Here is a 13,446-nt window from a genome sequence, read left to right on the forward strand (position 1 = left end):
TCATTGACTGTAAGCCATAATCATCAACATTAACAGAAATAAACACTTGAAATACATTACTATGTTTGTAATGACTCTATATAATATGAGTTTCACTTTTTGTATTGAAGAACTGAAATAAATGAACTTTTTGATGATATTCTAATTTTGTGAGATGCACCTGTAAGTGACAGCAGGAACGGCTGATGGGGGTAGTCATCAGCTGCCGCCTGTGCTGTAAAAAAAAAAAAAAAATAAAATGTTGTGTGTTCACCTGTATTTTCTATAACCAGCCAGGCAAAACTCACAGCTGGGGGCTGCAACCCTCAGCTGTCATCTTCAGCAAGGTTGGTTATCAAGAATAGAGGGGTCCCCACTCTGTTTTTTTTAGCGGGGTCTCACCAAAGTCACTGTAGTTCAGCAGAGCTGGGAACGGAGCCTCAGTGACCGGAGGTTACCCCTGTGACGTCATACCCGGTCACTGACGCTGCGTTCTCAGCAGCTCAATCACTAGTGGTTCTCACCCTGGACGGTCCCATCTTGGCACCGTCCAGGATGAAAACTAATTATCCCCCAGACATGGATTACGAAGTGGGACAGAACAACAGACAGGTATGGTATATTGTTGTTTTTTTATTTTAGTTTTATTACAGGAGAACGAGAGCTTCGGTGGAATAGGCGTTTGGTGAGTATAACTGTGTTTGTTATTTTTAAATAAAAAAATTAAACTGTTTTGTTTTATTTCTAATAAAATACTTTTTTCTGGCTGTGTCTTTATTTACCATGTAACTATAGGATTAGTAATGGATAGGTGCCTTGTAGACTCCGCTCCATTTCTAAGCCATGGGCTTGATGTCACATGACATTACAAAGGTGACATCAACCCCACAAATATGAACCCCACTTGACACCGCTACAGGGCAAGTGGGAAGAGCCAGGCAAAGCACCAGAATTGGCGCATCTAATACATGTGCCTTTTCTGAGCATGTGCGGGCGGCTATTTTTAGGTTGGGGGGGTCAATATCCATGGCCCTTACCAGCCTGAGAATACCAGGAACCAGCTGTGAGCTTTAGCAAGGCTGGTTGTCAAAAATGGGGGGACTCCACGCCATTTTTTTAAATACATAATTTTAAAAGAAAACAGCATGGGGGCCCATTTTTGATAACCAACCTTGCTGAAGATGACAGCTGAGGGTTGCTGTCCCCAGCTGTGAGTTTTGCCTGGCTGGTTATAGAAAATACAGGGGAGACCACACCGTTTTTTTCATTTATTTATAGCACAGGCGGTGGCCAATGAATATCCCCATCAGCTGCTCCTGCTGTCACTGTTATTACCAGCAGCAGGGGTAGGCCAATGGGAGTAATAGTCCAATCAGTCACCACCTGCTGTCTCTTTTATAACTTAAATGTAAGGGCCTGTGGTGTAGTAACCACTATGTCCACTAGGGGGCGCTGTGTGGAGGTTCCAAGAGAGAGGATGAGTGGCAGAATCCTGAAGGATGGTTATGTATCTCAAAGTGGGTGGCTTTGAGATGGAGACTTAGTTATGTGTATTGATCAGTAATGATATTGCTGAAGTGTTATTTCAAGATATAAAGGAAAAGTCTCCAGGTAACTCGGGAGTTGGGTGGGCCAGTTACCTACAAACCCACCCAGGGGTGTGTCTGAAAACGCCTGTAGTAAAAGACTATATGAGTGTGTGAAGGACCTTTGATGAGGTCATAGTCTCGTCGTGACCCGATGGGTGTGGCTATAGACCATATAATGTGGCCAGGGTAGGTCACATGGGGTGAATGCTGGGAACTGGTTGATCCAGTGTGGAAGGTCCTGCAGAGATGGAACTTCCTGCCTGACAGCACGTGTGAAGTCGCTGTGAGCAATGGCGATGTGTGCCTGAGAGTTCCCTGGAGGGAATGAACGTGTGTGGAATGCTGAAGCCGTATGAGGAGCCCTGACATGGGTGAGATAATTGTGAGGCTAAGAGAGCCTGCGTACTGGATATTGGTAACCAGAGTGAAGCATTATAATGGACGCTATGCTGGTAATGCTGTTAAGTGAACTTTCTGTTGCTGCTGTGGTTTATGAGGCGTGAATAAACCGCAAGGACTGTATAATTTGTTGGAAAATCCTGTGCCGGAACTGTTTTTTGCTCGCTGCAAGCGAGAACCCCCTAAGTAAATGACAGCGCTACCTCACAGGCCCCATTACATTTAGCGATGCACCAGCGATCCCGACCACGATACGACCTAGTAAGGATCGCTGGTGCATCGCTAAATGGTCGCTAGTGAGCTGCCAAACAGGCAGATCTTAGCAGCGACGCAGCAGCGGTCGTTACTTACCTGTCAGACGCGGCGATGGTGATGTCCTCTGCCCGCGTCCACGCGTCACTCGTCGGCGCCAGCAGGAAGCCGCCGATGAGAAACGGCCCAGGACGTTCTTGCGCGATCAGCGATAGCCAGCGGGGGAGCCGGTCGGAGGTAAGTGTCACATGTAGTGATATCGCTAGCAATATCGCTGCTGTGTCACAAAATCGGTGACGCTTTAGCGATATTGCTAGCGATATCGCCATGTGTATAGCCCCCTTAACTCTCAGCATTCTACCCTGCTCTTGCCGATTGCCGGAGGAGCAGGGGAGAATGATGAGAGCCGTGTTCAGCACCTGGCGCCTGCTTCTTCCCTCGTGCCGATGCGTGTCACTTGGATGACATCCATGTGTGTTATGCGTATGCACATGTGCGGGTCGTATTGTGGACTGTGCTGACATTTAAAAGCGGACATGTCAACGTGTTTTGCCCACGGACACATGGTCTGTGGAAACACACTGACATGTGCACAGACCCATTTACTTGGATAGGCAAATAGTGCTCCATTCCTCCCGAGTCTCTCTGTATGGCTTAGTAGTACTGTACAGCCACATATGAGGCATTGCCACATTCAGTATATATTATGGGACAAATTTTGGTGCCATTTTTACGCACTTCTTGTGTGAAAATAGAAAATCTGGCGCTAAAACAAAATTTTGGTGGTAAAAATGTAGTTATTTTGTCTTCACTGCCCAATGGTATAAAATTTTGCAACAAACCCATGTGTCAATATGATCACTGAATTCATTGAGAGGTGTAGTTCGTAAAATGGGGTCACTTATGAGGGGTTCTGCTGTTCTGGCACCTCATGGGCTCTCCCTGTGGGTCATGGCACCTGCAAATCATAACAGTAAAATCTGGCGCACTTTGCCTTCTGAGCTCTGCACTGTGCCTAAAAAATATTTCCCGATAACATGCAGGGTATTGGCACACTCAAGAAAAAATGAAACTCAGTTTGTTGTAAAAAAAATTCCTATTAGCCCTTAGGCCAGGTTCATATTGCGTTAACCCAGCCCGTTCAACGCATACTGGGTTAACAGTATAGCATAACGTGATCGCGTTATGCTATACCCGCTAGCGCAGATGATTCATCTGCGCTAGCGGTGACGGAGTCTCAGGCGCTGCAGTCCGAGTCCGAGGCTCCGTCACTGAATGATGGCACGTCGCGAACACATGCCATTTTACGGCATGCGTCGCGATGCGCCCGAGAATGGAGGTCAATGGCAGCGTTAACGGACTGCGTTACACTGCGTTATGCCGCGTTGTAACGTAGTCCGTCTAACGGACTGCCAAAACGCAGTGTGACCCCGGCCTTAGAAGAATTAAGAATTTGGGGATAAAACAACATTTTAGTGATAAAAATGTAATTTATTCTTTCTTTACTGCTCAGTGGTGTAAAATTCTGTGAGGCACATGTAGTGTTAATATGATCACTGCACCCCTAGATGAATTCATTGGACAGTGTAGTTTGTAAAATGAGTTCACATATAGGGGGATTCTGTTGTTCTGGCACCTCAGGGGCTCTGCCAATGTGACATGGCACCCTCAAACCATTCCAGCAAAATCTGAACTCCAATACGGCGCCTCTTCCCTTCGGAGCTTTGCACTGTGCATCAAAAGTAGTATTCCCCTAAATATGGGGTATCACCGTACTCAAGATAAATTGCACAACAAATTTGGGGGTCCAATTTCTCCTGTTACCCTTGGTAAAATAAAAAATTGGGGGGGCGGAGAGATCATTTTTGTGGAAAAAATATGATTTTTATGGCTCTATGTTTTAAACTTCTGTGAAGCACTTGGGGGTTCAAAGTGCTCACCACGCATCTAGTTAAGTTCCTTGGGGAGTCTAGTTTCCAAAATGGTGTCACTTTTGGGGGTTTCCACTGTTTAGGCACGTCAGGGGCTCTCCAAACGCGACATGGCATCTGATCTCAATTCCAGCCAATTTTGCGCTGAAAAAGTCAAACAGCACTCCTTCCCTTCCGAGCTCGGCCATGCGCCCAAACAGTGGTTTACTTGCACATATGGAGTATCAGCATACTCAGGACAAATTGCAGAACTTTTTGGGTCCAATTTCTGCCTTTACCTTTGGTAAAATAAAAAAATTGGATCTGAAGTGAATTTTGGGGGAAAAAAGTTAAATGTTAATTTTTTTTTTAAACATTCCAAAAATTCCTGTGAAGAACCTGAAGGGTTAATAAACTTCTTTTTAGAATGGTGTCACTTTTGGGTATATTCTATCATATACACCCCTCAAAGTGACTTCAAATGTGATGTGGTCCCTAAAGAAAAAATGGTGTTGTAAAAATGAGAAATCGCTGGTCAACTTTTAACCTTTATAACTTCCTAACAAAAAAAATTTGGTTCCAAAATTGTGCTGATGTAAAGTAGACATGTGAGAAATGTTACTTATTAAGTTTTTTGTGTGACATATCATATCCCTGTGATTTACTGGCATGAAAATTCAAACTTAGAAAATTGCTAAATTTTAAAAATTTTCGCCAAATTTCCATTTTTTTTCACAAATAAATGTAAGTCATATCAAGGAAATTTTACCACTAACATGAAGTACAATATGTCACAAGAACATTCTCAGAATCACCGGGATCCATTGAAGCATTCCAGAGTTATTACCGCATAAAGGGACAGTGGTCACAATTGTAAAAATTGGCCCAGTCATTAACATGCAAACCACCCTCGGGGGTAAAGGGGTTAACTTATACCTTTCGCAGGGAGTCTGATATTGGCCCTGCCCTTACTGACTCAGAATGGTTTCAGATTTGGTCCCCTTCAACCAGCGGAGTTCTAAATACCTTAATGATATAGACAAACTATAAGGTGTTAACTAGATGGTACTTAACCCCAGCTACAGCTGCCAACACGTTCCCGGCTACTCTCCCAAGTATTTTAGAAGTTGTGATTCTGACGGAGATATGTACCATATTTGGTGGCTGTGCCCCATGGTACGGAGATTTTGGACTAGGGTATATCACCTTATTCTCACAGTCACAAACACTAACCTTAAAAACAAACCTTGGGAAGCCTTATTTAGCAAACGTATCCCTACCATCCCTAAACACACCCAAATTCTAATCTAATTTATATTCCTTGCAGCCAAGCAAACTATAGCATTGGCGTGGAAAAAAAATCAGACTTAGATTTATCAAAGGTCAAGAGACGCCTTTTTTGGTATATGATCAATGAAAATTATCTGCCATACTTATGGATAAATTTGAGAAAAATTGGCTTCCCTCGGCAGAATACGCCAACTACACTCCCTTCACCACACCGTTGCTTCGCTTACATGTTCCTGACTCCCCAGATTCGTCCTAATAATTAATATTAAATTTAGACTCGAATACCCACCCCGGGCTCCTTTTCCCCCTCCATTATCCTGTACTCCTTCCCGTCAGTTACGTTAGCCCTCCCCTTGTACTCCACCCAACTAAATGTTCACTTTCTTTTTGGTCACTGCAATGTATCTGTTTGTTATTTGAATAATTCTTTAATAAAAATCTAGTGTTGAAATTATGTCTGGTTCTATACTTTTTCTCTCACCAATGGATCCAATTCGCACACTCTGCTAGAATCATAACAGTCCCAGCCACAGGCTCAGTTAAGTACTCTGGCTGCTTCCCAAAGTTCTCTGCTATCGACAGTACTTATGACTTCTGGATCCTCTGACATGCAGTTAAACACCCCCGAGCCAGTTGTGGCACTTCCTGAGAGATTTTCCTGGGAGAGGGATCAGTTTAGAGTATCCAGGGAGAGCTGGAAACTATTTTTTACTTTACGACCACAGTTTTCTGGGGATGAGTCCCAGCAGGTGGGAATAATCATGTCCCTATTGTGTGGGAGTCCTCAGAATTGGGTATTTTCTTTGTCCCCACTAGCACAGAACAGTCTTCTGTTGACAACTTTTTTTTTATACGCCTTAAGGATGATTTGTGACAAACCTGACAAGGTCCAGGTAGCGGAGGCTAAGATCATGAACCTGACACAGGAGGGCCACACTGCTAAGAAGTTCGGAGTTTCGGCAATTGTCCTCTGAGGTTCCGTGGAATGATGCTGCTCTCAGGTGTAAGTTTCGCCATGGCCTTATTGATACTCTTAAGGACGCTCTGGCTTTTCATACTCGACCCTGTTCTTTGGGGGAGGCCATGATTCAGCCCATTAGTATGGATCGTAGAGTTCGGTAAAGATGTGATGAGTGACAGGGGGATTTCCTGTCTGTTTCCTTACCTGAGATGGAACCAATGGAGGTTGGAACAGCTCTCGGACGATGGAGAGGAAACGGCGCAATATCGGACTCTGCCTCTACTGTCATTCTGGGTATTATCTCAAGGACTCCTCGATATACCCTCAAGCAAACAAGCGGCCGGGAAATGCCTAAGTCTCTGAGTGATTATCGAGGAGGTTTTCAGAACCTGTGGTTACATGCACTTGCTTTCATTAACTTTGCTGTGAACTTTGTTTCTGGGTGGGTTCATAAATTAGGATAAGATACATTTTGATTGGAAAGAACCATTCAAGTTGTCACCATTGACAAGACACTGTTACTCCAGAACGTTGTCCAGCTGGTAATGTTGGAATTCACACTAAGAATGGGAACACTTCACTCTAAGTCCATCTCCTGTTATGTCTTGGATAATTTACCTGCTGGGATGGTGTTGGGGTTTCTATGGCTGCATAGTCACAATCCTATTATTGATTGGTGTCAAAAGTATATTGAGTGAAGATCCAACTACCATAAGAAAAGTTTTCATTCTGTACAAATTTGCTCTGCTAGTCTGGAGGATTTGCTGGGGTACCTGATGGACTTCGGACATCTGTTCTTGGGAAAAAAAGGCAGAAATATTACCTCCCCATAGTCCTTATGATTGTGCGATTAATTTTATTTCTAATGCCATATTGCCTAAAGCTCACCTGTACAATTTGTCAGGACCTGAATAGACCGCTATGAAAGAATATGTAAACAAAAGTTTATGGAAAGGTCATATCCGTCATTCCTTCTCTCCTGTGGCTGCTAGTTTCTTCTTTGTGAAAAATAAAGATTGGAGCTCTCTGCCCTTGCCTCAATTTCCCTGAAATAATCAAAATTATGGTTAAGAATATTTACCGACTTTTACTCGTCCCTGATCTTAGAGGGGGCTTATAATCTGATATGCATCCAGACGGGTGATGAGTGGAAGACAGTGTTTTTAACACCGAGGGTCTATTTGAGAATCCGGTCAAGCATTTTGGTTTAACCAATGCACCTGCTGTCTTTCATACATTTATGCATGACATTTTTTATTATATTATCGGATTTTTTTTGTGGTATACCTCGATGACATTCTAATTTTTTCATCTGATCTGGATTCGCACTATGAGCATTTTCATTGTGTTTTACAAAAACTTAGGGAAAATTCGTTAAACCTCTTACTTATCTCACACATAAGAAGGTGGATCTTAAAGTTTGGTTGTCAGAAGCCATTGGGGCCTTTAATAAATTAAGAGTCCTTCATGTCTGCTCCAGTTTTGTTTCAAGATCCGATCTTCAGAAACCTTTCATTGTGGAGGTGTATACCTCACAGGTTGGGGTGGGCGCTGTTTCGTCTCAAGGTCCTAAAACTCTGACTAATTTACAGCCATGCACATTTTTTTCTAGGAAATTTTTGTCTGCTGGGAGAAATTATGATGTTGCAAATTGCGAGCTGTCAAGTTAGCTTTTGAAGAATGGAGGCATTTTTTTGAAGGAGTTATTTATCAGGTCACGGTTATGATGGATCATAAAAATTTAGCTTATATTGAATCTGCGAAACATTATACTCCAAAACAAGCCCGATGGTCCTTTTTACTAGATTTAATTTTTATATTGGGTTCTGGCTGGGGTCTAAGAATGTTAGGGCTGCCGCTTTGTAATGCAGCCTTGATTCAGTTTCTCCTCCAGAACATCCATCTTCCATTCTTCCTTAGGGTATAGTAATTTATATGGTATCCTCAGAATTGGAGGCCGAAACTCATGAAGTCCATTCGTTGGCTCCTTGTTCTACTTCTGGATTTAAATTATTTGTGCCCATGTATCTAAGATTACGTCTGTTGCAAGAATTTCATTTCCGTCCTCCATTGCCTGTTCCAGAAAGACGTCTTGCATTTGTCCATGGATTTCATTGCCGATTTTCCTTTGTCTAGTGGGAAAACTGTTTAAGTAAACAAGATCACTTTTTTCCGTTATTGGGGTTACCTAATGCGGAGACGCTTTCCATGTTATTTATCAATCATGTAGTGAGATTGCATGACATTCCTTTGGTCATTCCAATGGTCAAACAGAGAGGACAAATCAGTTGTTGGAACAAATTCTAAGGTGTTTTGTTGTGGTTCAGCAAGAGGACTGGTCCTCATTCTTAACTCTTGCTGAGTTCGCCTTTAACAGTTGAGGTAACCAGTCTACTGGAAATTTGCATTATTTTGTCATATTTTTTATAATTAAGGTTTTCATCCTTATTTTGGTGAATTATAGAGGAGAATTTCTGGTTGTCCTGGAGAAAAGGTTGCTCTACTGTACCTTGGGGATGTCAGGAGGGAGGTTCCGGAGGAGAGATCCCGGGTCCCTGCTCGAGCCATAACCACGATCGTCTGATCAGGTCCTTCCATCGCAGGTTTTCTGGGAAACCTGGGGGTCCAGTGGACCCTCCTAGAAGAATGGTTACTGTCCGATTCCTTTTCTCATTAAGTGACTGTTTTTCTGCCCTATGGAATCTGGGTCAGGCTGAGATGTCAGCATTCTTGTGATGGGTATGCAAAGGTTTCAGTGCTATGACAGATCTGCCGTTCAATTTGTGACTAGGAGGTGCTGGGTTTTCTCCAGGTGTTCTCGTTTTGGAGTTTGCACAGCTACTTAAGTGAGCTGTCTGCTTTTGGTCTGAGCCAGATGTAGTTTGTACTTCCTGTTGAGTGTTTGCTAGATTCTGTTGTGCTGAGTTCTGATCGCCTGACCCTTTGGACCGTGTTCTATCCTTTCATCTTGTTCTTTAGCTTTGATCCACTATCTCCTGGTATTTTGACTCCAGAATATGACCTGACTTATGCCTTTGTCTTCCCCCTTGGTATTCTACGTGCTCTCTTGGTACTGACCCCAGAAACCTCTGACTTCTCTGCCTCATGGTCTATCCATGAGTAGTTACTAGCATCACTGCTGCCTTCCCTTTTTGGATATATTATCTGTCCTATTTATTTCCTATCTATTTTCTATCTGTTTCCTTTCATATATCTTTTACCATCTAACCAGTTTTTTACTTTTCTCTTTTTACAGTATATATTTCGCCCTTTTCACATTGCCTGACTAGAATGTATCAAAACCACCATGTTACCTTCTCCTTTGCCTTTTCAATCTTTTATTTTTTGTCAAACTGCCTACACATATTAGAAAGCTATCTCCTTCAACATTTGCAGGTGCCTTTCTTCTGGAGGAACATGCTGGAAGAAAACAGGGGAAAGTCATATTAGGCATGTGCACACACTGCGGATTCACCTGCAGGTTTTTTCGTGCGCAACTGCAGGTAAAGTGACCTGCTGTTTTCCCCTGCGGTTTCACACCTCTACTATGTTAAAGGTGTGAAACTGCAGCGGAATCCGCAGAAACAATTGACATGCTGCAATTTATAAACCGCAGCAAAACCGCGCTGAAAAAACCGCAGCGTGAGCACAGCGGTTTTTAAAACCCATAGGCCGGGGTCACACTGGCGAGGAATACGGCCGAGTGAGAGGTGCTAAAAGCACACATTAGACACGGACCAATGATTCTCTATGGGGTCCCTCGCACCAGCCGTATATTTCTCATCCGTATTCTACGGTCCGTGCCAATCGCAGCATGCTGCGAATGTCAGCGTACTACAGCCGTAGTACGCCAATGCAAGTCTATGGGTGCGCACAAAATACGGATTACACACGGACCACACATGTGACTTGCGAGAAATACGCACCAGGTGTCTTTTAGCAAAGCCGGCAATTCAGTGCGCGATACAGTAATCTCACACTGACAGGTTTAATAAAGAAATGAAAGATATAGACACATAGAATACATATATATATACACTCACTGGCCACTTTATTAGGTACACCTGTCCAACTGTGTGTTAAGACTTAATTTCTAATCAGCCAATCACATGGCGGCAACTCAGTGCATTTAGGCATGTAGACATGGTCAAGACAATCTCCTGCAGTTCAAACCGAGCATCAGTATGGGGAAGAAAGGTGATTTGAGTGCCTTTGAACGTGGCATGATTGTTGGTGCCAGAAGGGCTGGTCTGAGAATTTCAGAAACTGCTGATCTACTGGGATTTTCACACACAACCATCTCTAGGGTTTACAGAGAATGGTCCGAAAAAGAAAAAAAATCCAGTGAGCGGCAGTTCTGTGGCCGGAAATGCCATGTTGATGCCAGAGGTAAGAGGAGAATGGGCAGACTGGTTCGAGCTGATAGAAAGGCAACAGTGACTCAAATTGCCACCCGTTACAACCAAGGTAGGCAGAAGAGCATCTCTGAACGCACAGTGCGTCGAACTTTGAGGCAGATGGGCTACAGCAGCAGAAGACCACACTGGGTACCACTCCTCTCAGCTAAGAACAGGAAACTGAGGCTACAATTTGCACAAGCTCATCGAAATTGGACAGTAGAAGATTGGAAAAACGTTGCCTGGTCTGATGAGTCTCGATTTCTGCTGTGACATTCGGATGGTAGGGTCAGAATTTGGCGTAAACAACATGAAAGCATGGATCCATCCTGCCTTGTATCAACGGTTCAGGCTGGTGGTGGTGGTGTCATGGTGTGGGGAATTTTTTCTGGGCACTCTTTGGGCCCCTTGGTACCAATTGAGCATCGTTGCAACGCCACAGCCTACCTGAGTATTGTTGCTGACCATGTCCATCCCTTTATGACCACAATGTACCCAACATCTGATGGCTACTTTCAGCAGGATAATGCGCCATGTCATAAAGCTCGAATCATCTCAGATTGGTTTCTTGAACATGACAATGAGTTTACTGTACTCAAATGGCCTCCTCAGTCACCAGATCTCAATCCAATAGAGCATCTTTGGGATGTGGTGGAACGGGAGATTCGCATCAGGGATGTGCAGCCGACAAATCTGCGCCAACTGTGTGATGCCATCATGTCAATATGGTCCAAAATCTCTGAGGAATGCTTCCAGCACCTTGTTGAATCTCTGCCACGAAGAATTGAGGCAGTTCTGAAGGCAAAAGGGGGTCCAACCCCTTACTAGCATGGTGTACCTAATAAAGTGGCCAGTGAGTGTATATATATACAGTGTGTGTGTGTGTATGTATATATATATATATATATATATATATATATATATATATATATATATATATATATATATATATATATATGCATTCTATGTGTCTATATCTATTCTTTGGTTTCTGTTAGAAACCCTGTCATAGGGCTCCATTATATGTCCATTTTGCAAGCCTGCGAGAAAATCTCGCTATACGGATGCCATACGTATTACATACGGATGCTTACATGCGCAAAATACGCGACCACACCTTGATTACGGATGACATACGGAGCACTGTTTAGAGGCCAATCATCTGTATTACGCATGTAAAATACTGACCGTATTTTGCGTCGGTTAGTGTGACCCCGGCCATAGGGTTACATGGTACTGTACCATGTCTGCGTAACTGCTGCAGTTCCGCAGGGCCAAAAACGCTGCGGAACCGCAGCAGAATCCGCAGCGTGTGCACATAGCTTAATTGACTATGGATTTGCCAATTAACATTTGGGTCTTATATGTACATGTATTTGGACTTATAAAGCAAAGATGGGTGCATCATTAACAATCAATATTTTCTTGACAGTTTGAGATAAAACTATGAATATCTGCACTGAAATATGCCAGCTGTTCTCTATCATAGTTAGTGTTGAGCTTTCCGATACCGCAAGTATCGGGTATCGGCCAATATTAGCTGTATCGGAATTCCGATACTGACTTCCGATACTTTTTTCATATCGGATACCGGAATCGGAAGTTCCCATAATGCTATCAGCCCGCTCGCTTTGATTCAGCCAATGGGAATCCTCAGAAGTGTGGGCACATCCTGTTAGGTATGTAGGCATGTTAACTATTGGGATGGCTGTGATTGGCTGCTGAAATGATGTCATGATGCACTATAAAAGCCACTGCCGCCGCCATTTCTGGTCACTCTGCTGTGAATTCAGTTAGGGACAGGCTGCTGTTGAAGACTGTGAGGGACAGTTAGAAATAGCGATTCTCAAAACAATATTGTGCTTTACCCAGGCTACATAAACCACCACTGTAGCTTTCTTTTCCCTAGCAGCAGTGTTCACAGCTGTCTGCAAGGGCTGTGTGAGTGCAGCTCACGCTGTGGAGTGGGTCCTGCAGCCACGTCTGGTTGTAGGCCGCCCAGCGTGCCTCACTGCTGCCTCGTACATATTTTTCTTTTTGAGCTGCTTATTTTTTAAAAATTCTATCTACTGTGCTTCCATCCGTATCCATATACGTTGGTTGCAAACACTAGTAGTAGACAGTGGAGCCTTTCTGCAGCCTGTCAGTGCTAGTGCCCACTTAGCTGCACTGGTCACGGCTGTCTGAGAGGTCTCTGTGTGTGAGTGCAGCTCACGCTGAGTAGTGTGTCCTGCAGCTATGTCTGGTTGTAGGCCGCCCAGCGTGTCACTGCCTCACACATATTTTTCTTTAATTGCAGCTCATTTTTTCTTCTCCTATTAGTGTGCATCCATCCATATCCATCTACATTGGTTGGTTGCAAACACTATATAGGAGTAGATAGAGGAGCCTTTTTTCTGGCTTGTGCCCTTCAGCTGCAGCCAGATTAGTATTACTCAATTTTTTTGGAGCCTCATATTTTGCATTGTAGGTTACCTGCCTGCATTGTAATAGCTCCAGAAAGTTGGTGATACTCTCACTTTCAAATCTTTGGTCACATCATTTTAGTTTTTTAGTCCCAAAAAAAAAAACAACAAAGTTCACCAAACACTACATTTGAAAGTTGTGTAGGCCACATTAGCTCCCATTAAAGTGTAGTCGACACACACACTTCATAAAATTAGTGTTTC

At 43.5% G+C, this 13,446-nt stretch overlaps 1 protein-coding gene across 11 annotated transcripts in view; it reads left to right on the forward strand.

Annotated features, from left to right (window-relative positions):
- Positions 1-13,446, forward strand: part of LOC141100048 (calcium-binding protein 2-like) — a 144,809-nt gene that overhangs the window by 48,870 nt on the left and 82,493 nt on the right. The window lies entirely within an intron of this gene.

Source organism: Dendrobates tinctorius, unplaced genomic scaffold (assembly GCF_039654945.1).
Source record: "Dendrobates tinctorius isolate UK_male_01 unplaced genomic scaffold, ASM3965494v1 ptg000103l, whole genome shotgun sequence".
Taxonomy (NCBI): Eukaryota; Metazoa; Chordata; class Amphibia; order Anura; family Dendrobatidae; genus Dendrobates; species Dendrobates tinctorius.